At 65.9% G+C, this 5,590-nt stretch overlaps 1 long non-coding RNA gene across 1 annotated transcript; it reads left to right on the top strand.

Moving 5' to 3' along the window:
- The first annotated feature begins 1,596 nt into the window (after nt 1-1,596).
- On the top strand, nt 1,597-5,052 carry LOC109501053. Its single transcript, XR_006600035.1, has 4 exons — nt 1,597-2,001; nt 2,413-2,589; nt 3,038-3,120; nt 3,276-5,052. It is a non-coding gene; the product is annotated as an uncharacterized LOC109501053 (long non-coding RNA).
- The last annotated feature ends 538 nt before the right edge of the window (nt 5,053-5,590 follow it).

Here is a 5,590-nt window from a genome sequence, read left to right as displayed (position 1 = left end):
CAGGGAGCGATGAAGGCCCCAGCCGAAAGGGAAGGGCAGGACAGAAGCCAGCACCTGGTTCCAGAGCACATAGCCCCATAATCCCAATGCTAAAGTCATTTTTCCAAAGCTGATCACCTGCACCCCGAGCTCGGATCCCACGGGACCTGCGCCCCGAGCCTGGATCCCACGGGACCCGCGCCCCGAGCCCAGATCTCACAGGACCTGCACACAGGTGCCAAGCTGGGGGTGGCCCTGAAGTGGCCGACACACCGGCCCGGCTCAGGTCAAGGAAGTGAGGATGCTGAGCCTTGTGCTCCGGCTGGAGCTGAGACGGACCAGCACCTGCAAACATAGGCTTCTTCCCAGTTCGGGAAGGGGCGCCCCCACATCCACGCCGGAGCCGCGGTACCCGGCAGAGTTATACACAGTAGCCACACGGCAACCGGTAACAGAGCCACGGCCAGGCCCCCTGCCCCGTTGCTTGGGTCTCAGCCCCGCGGGGAGAGCCCTCCCCTCCACCCCCCCACTCTGTAAGCTCAACTCCATCCCCCCGGCCCACGTGGTGGGGAGCTCTGCACACCGGATCCGGGTCCGGCGCCGGCAGGCCTCCTCCCCCCTCCCCCCTCCCCCGACGGGGAACACTGTGACGTCAGCTGAGGGACGTGAGCAGGTAAGAGATGCAGGTGAGGGTTGCTGGGGTCCCCAGGCCGGGACACCCGACGCTCAGCCTGCCCGCCCCCCGCCCCTCTCCTTAGCCCCATGGCTCCCTCCCTCCCCAGGCGCCAGCCCGCAGAACACAAGGAAGGGTGCCCTCGCCCGCGCCCTGGCAAGCCGCCCGCAGACAACAGGAGCCGGCCGCCTTTTATGGGGCGTTCTGCACCCAAGGAAGCTGAGCGGAACAAATGAGATTGGAATTTTATGAGACTTTTATAGCGCCACACTGCAGATAGCTTTTTAATTAGCTTCTAACTCAACACCTTTGGCGATTCTCAATAACTCACCGCCCCCGTCCCTCGTCCCGGCCAGGTGTGCCGTGTGGCTGTCCCACCGCCTCGCCGGCCCTGCAGCTCCGTAGTCACCGGAGGCCCCGTGAGGGACCGACGCCAAGTGGCCTGTCCTCCCCAGGGGCACAGCCAGCGTGCGAAGTGTCTGCAGCCTTCCCACCTGGGGACTGCCACGGGCCTGCTGGGCCGCCTGGGGGACGTCACGCAACCGCTCTGGGCCAGGCGGGACACCCCTGCCTGCGCCACCCCCCTCCCCACAGGCAGCAGGCCTCCCGGCCCTCCGGCCTCTGCGCGGGCCTGGCCGCCCCCGGAAGCCTCTGCCGTCGGCTCCGGGCTCCCACCCTTCCGGGCTCAGCTCTGTCCAGCACTCTCACGGCATTCTGGAAGATCTGTATCCCACCGGCTGCCCCCTGCTCGCCACTCTGGGGCATCAGAGGCGGCACTCGGTGCCAGCACAGGGCCCGCCCCGGGCTGCGCGAGCATGCCCGCCGAGCGACCGCCCGCCCGAGTGGTGGGCCGGCGTGAAGGGGCTCGGGTCTGGGGGCAAGCGGCTTCGGGCCCCGAGCCGGCCTGTGACACGCGCACACCGCGGTGGTGTCCTTGTGTCCGTGTCCCGCCCTGGGCGGCCCCAACACAAGCTCGGCCCCTGCCTTCCCAGAGAGGAGGTGGGGCCGGGGAGCCATAAACCCAGGCCCATTCCTGCTCCCGCGTTTAACGACCCCTGTCAAGGACTCCTGCCCAGATTCAATTACCACCACAGGTTTATAAGACCAGCATCTGGGCACGCGCTCTGACATAACAATGGACCCCATGCCAGCTGGCTGGGAGGCTCCCCCGCCCTCCCTCCACCCTCTTCTCTCCTCTGAATCGGGGAGGCTGGGAGGCCAAGGTTACCACCAGCACCTTTTCTTAGGAACTGGGAAGCCCGAGTGCAAGATGATCGCCAGGCGTTAGAACCGACACAAAGACACTTTGGGATCTCCTGGAACCCCGCTCGGGGCACACTGGATTCACGGTGAGTGCGCTCACAATTGGGCCTGGGGACATCCCCACTGTCCCGGTGTGTGATGGGGACACGGTGCCGTGGGGGCTCCAGCCTGAGGCCTCTCCCGGCCACACCGCCACACCCACGCTGTAGTTCCCGCCGTCCTGGGGCCACTGCCGTGGCGCAGGGCTTGGGTCGACCGTCCCAGTGTGGACACGTGACCTGCAGGGGGTGCAGGAGGAAGTTCAGACCCTTCCCGCAGACAGCGAGAGGCAGTCTGGGCCGGGATGGTGGAGGGTCACAGACCTACCCACCCAGAGGCCAGAGGGACACAGAGATGGGGCCAGGTGGCCCGGGAGCCTCACATTGGCGTGACTCCTGCCGCCGGCTCGCAGGAGGGTGACCCGCAGGGTGTGGGGTAGAGAGGGACCGTGCCTGCAGGTGACCTCGCCGTGGGCACGGGCTGGCGGCCGGCCTCAGCTGCCCAGCGGCACAGCGGGCTCACTCCAGACGAGAACCTCGCACCAGGACCCGCCTCCCTCAACAACCAGAGCGGTGGCCGTGCCCTGTGGGAGGCGGCAAGTGTGTCCGAAGCCCTCAGCGGGCATTTGGAGGCAGGTACGAGGTCCGGACGGGTGTCACACAGCCTGCGGCCCTCTGGTCACGTGACCAGGAGGAGCCCAGGAAAGGCGTGCCTTCCCAGCCTTGACCATTGGGCTCTGACACAGAGGGCTGGGCCCCCACCCAGCCTTGGGGTTCAGCTGCTGGGCCTCTGGGAGGGCTGGCCCTAAGCGGTGGGTCCCAGCACGTCCCTCCAAGCCTTGCCCTGACCCCTTGACCAACCAAAGTTCACACCCTCAGCAGCCCAGAGCGGCAGATGTCCAGGCCGTGCCCACACCGCCTGGGGAGACGTGGGGTGGGCTGCCTGCGGCCTCCAGGACCCTGCCTCTCTGTCAGAGCCCCCCGGGAGCTGGCGCCCGGAGGTACCGCTCTGGGCCAATGCCCGGGGTCGGGAGCTCAGCAGAGGAGAGGGACTTGTATCCCGCCTGGTCCGTTCCTTCCACAGGGTCATGACTGTCCTTCAAGGCACGAGGCGCAAAACAGAGCTGGGGTCCTGGGTGACGGACCTGTCGGGGGGCTCCGTCCAGGGTCAGTGAGAGGGCTGGGCTGGGTGGGGGCTGCGCTCAGTTGGGGATGAGAAGCAGAGCCAACCTAGTGTGAGGCCGAGGCCAGGGGTCCCCCGCGCCAGGAGGCCGAGGTCCCCCACACCGCGGGTCTCTACCTGAGCCTGGGCACCTCAACAGGGCAGCTCAGGCGGAAAGAAGGGGCCTCCCGTCACCTCTACACAAGCCACCGCAGCGTCCGGAATCCTCGTCCAGGTGCCCGGGCTCCGCCGAGCTCTGACTCCCCGTGGAGACGTGACCGGCGCGCCTGTCCCCCAGGCCCACCTCGGAGCCGCCCTCCGTCCTGCTCCCCGTGCAGCGCTGACCCCCGCTGCCTCCCTCCCCTGTGGACCCAACCCCTCCCCTGAGCCCCTCCCTCTACCCTGCCCGGCGGTCCTGCGTGGTGGCAGCCAACGGCCAGTGCAGATTCGGGACACGGATTCGGCACACACACACACACACACACGCAGACGCACACACGTTCACATGCCTCCCCCTGGTCCCTGCCCCCCGCCCCGGGCCCCATCTCCACCCGAGTGGGTCGCAGTGATCCCCGCCCAAACCTTCCAGGGGGCTCTCGCTGCTCTGAGAATAACATCCAAGGTCCCCGGGTGGCCCACAAGGCCCGTGCCAGCCCCCACCCCGGCCGCCCCTGCCCCTGGGCCCCAGCCCCCAGCTCCCCCACCACGGGCCCCTTGCAGGGCACAAACACAGCCACCCGGCTCCCCTGGGCACTCCACCCCCACCCTCGGAATGGCTCCCTCTCAGCCCCGCAGAGGCCTTGGAAGACCCCCTGCCCGCCCCAGACCCGCCCGTGCCCTCCCCGGACCACTTTCTGCCCTGACCCGTCTCCTTGTTGCAGACGGCTTCCCACACTCCCGGGGGAGCAGGAGTCTCCCCGCCCTGTTCTTTGAGGGAGACTGGCACCTGGACGGATGCCCGTCACTCCACAGGTGCTGCGTAAATATTTGTGGGATGCCAGAGCGGGTGTCTGCTGTGTGCCAGGCACGTGCTAACCTCGCTAAAGACATAGAATCTCAAGAAATTGATCCCCCAACAGCCTGTGTGTGAGGTAGCTGCTGCTCCCATCCCCGTTGTCCAGGTAGAGAACTGAGGCTCAGAGGGGTCAGGGAGCTTGTCCGAAGTCACACAGCACGGACTCCAGGCCAGGCGTCTGCCTCCAGACCGCGACTCCCGCACGGCCCCGCCATCTATGCCGACGCGAACCCTCGGAGCAGACTTCTCCCCCTTCACAGATGAGGGAGCCAGGGCCTCGGGGTCCCTCTGCGCTGGCCCAGGGGCACACACCTCGGGTCAAGGGGCGCTCAGAGGCCGCCTCAACCCGGCCTGCAGTGTCTCAGCCCCAGAGCCCCCAACCCCCATTTCTTGGGCCGGAGGGAGGGGCTGTTAGGGTTTGAATCTTTTCCTGAAGGCAGACGGCCATCTACGCCCTCCTGCAGCGTGACTTTCAAGAAATATCACCTAATTAATGGATTTCTGGCTCTCGGAGCTGCCAGATCCCCCTCCCGAGACGTCTGGCCACAGCCTGGGTGCTCCCATATGCCGGCGGCCCTGCCAGCGGGGGGGGGGGGGGGTCTGGCACCCACTCCCTGCTCGGCACCCTGGCTGCCAGCTTCTGGTTCCTGCTCGGCCACAGACCCCGAGAGCTGGGCTGCAGCCAGGCGGGCTCCTTCCCGCCGCCCCGGGGCCTGCCTGCTGGGCCCCCCACCACACCCCCCAGGCCTGTGTAGACACGGTCCCTCCCCAGGCTGCACCCCCGGGTCTGCGAGTCAGGAAACATCCACCACTGTTCCCCTTTCCCCCCCAGCACCCCCTCCGCACCTCGCCAAACATCCTCATTCTCTTAATTATTGACGAACAGATTTTTCCCCCAAATAATTAGGCAATTTAAATCATACGATCTTTCTCTAAGAACTATATTTAACCCTGATTTGGATGTAATTTGCGGGAGCAGCTCCCTCAAGCAGCTTGGGAAGCCAAGGCATGGATCAAATATTTTTTAAATGTCAAAAGCTACGTCGCTGCGGATCGCACTGAATCTATTTGTGCAGAGAAGCGTCTGAGCTCCTGCTTTCCTTTCCCTCCCAAAGTAACGTTCCCTGAATCTATACAGCGCCCCAACTGCTCTCGTAACTGGGGGTCGTGATAGCTCGTGAGGAGCCCTCAGATTTGGAGAGTCAGGTAAAAGACGTATGCTCGAATTGGGGCACAGAGCCTCCCACTGAAGACTTCAGAAGGATCCGTTGAAGCAAACGGAACGTGGGTGCCGAGAAGCCCTGGGGTCCCGGGGGTCCCGGGAGGGCTGCCCCCACCCCCGTGCTCTCCTGCCGCGCAGCGCGGCCCCAGGCGGGGACCCGCCACGTCCTTCTGCTCTCTCCTCTCTCCGCTTGTTTGAGGTGCACCAGATGGGGACACGGCGGAGTGGGATGTGGACG

Source organism: Felis catus, chromosome B3, assembly GCF_018350175.1.
Source record: "Felis catus isolate Fca126 chromosome B3, F.catus_Fca126_mat1.0, whole genome shotgun sequence".
In the NCBI taxonomy this organism is placed as follows: Eukaryota; Metazoa; Chordata; class Mammalia; order Carnivora; family Felidae; genus Felis; species Felis catus.
Note: the sequence above shows the minus strand (reverse complement) of the source record. Positions and strands in the feature narration are given on the sequence as shown.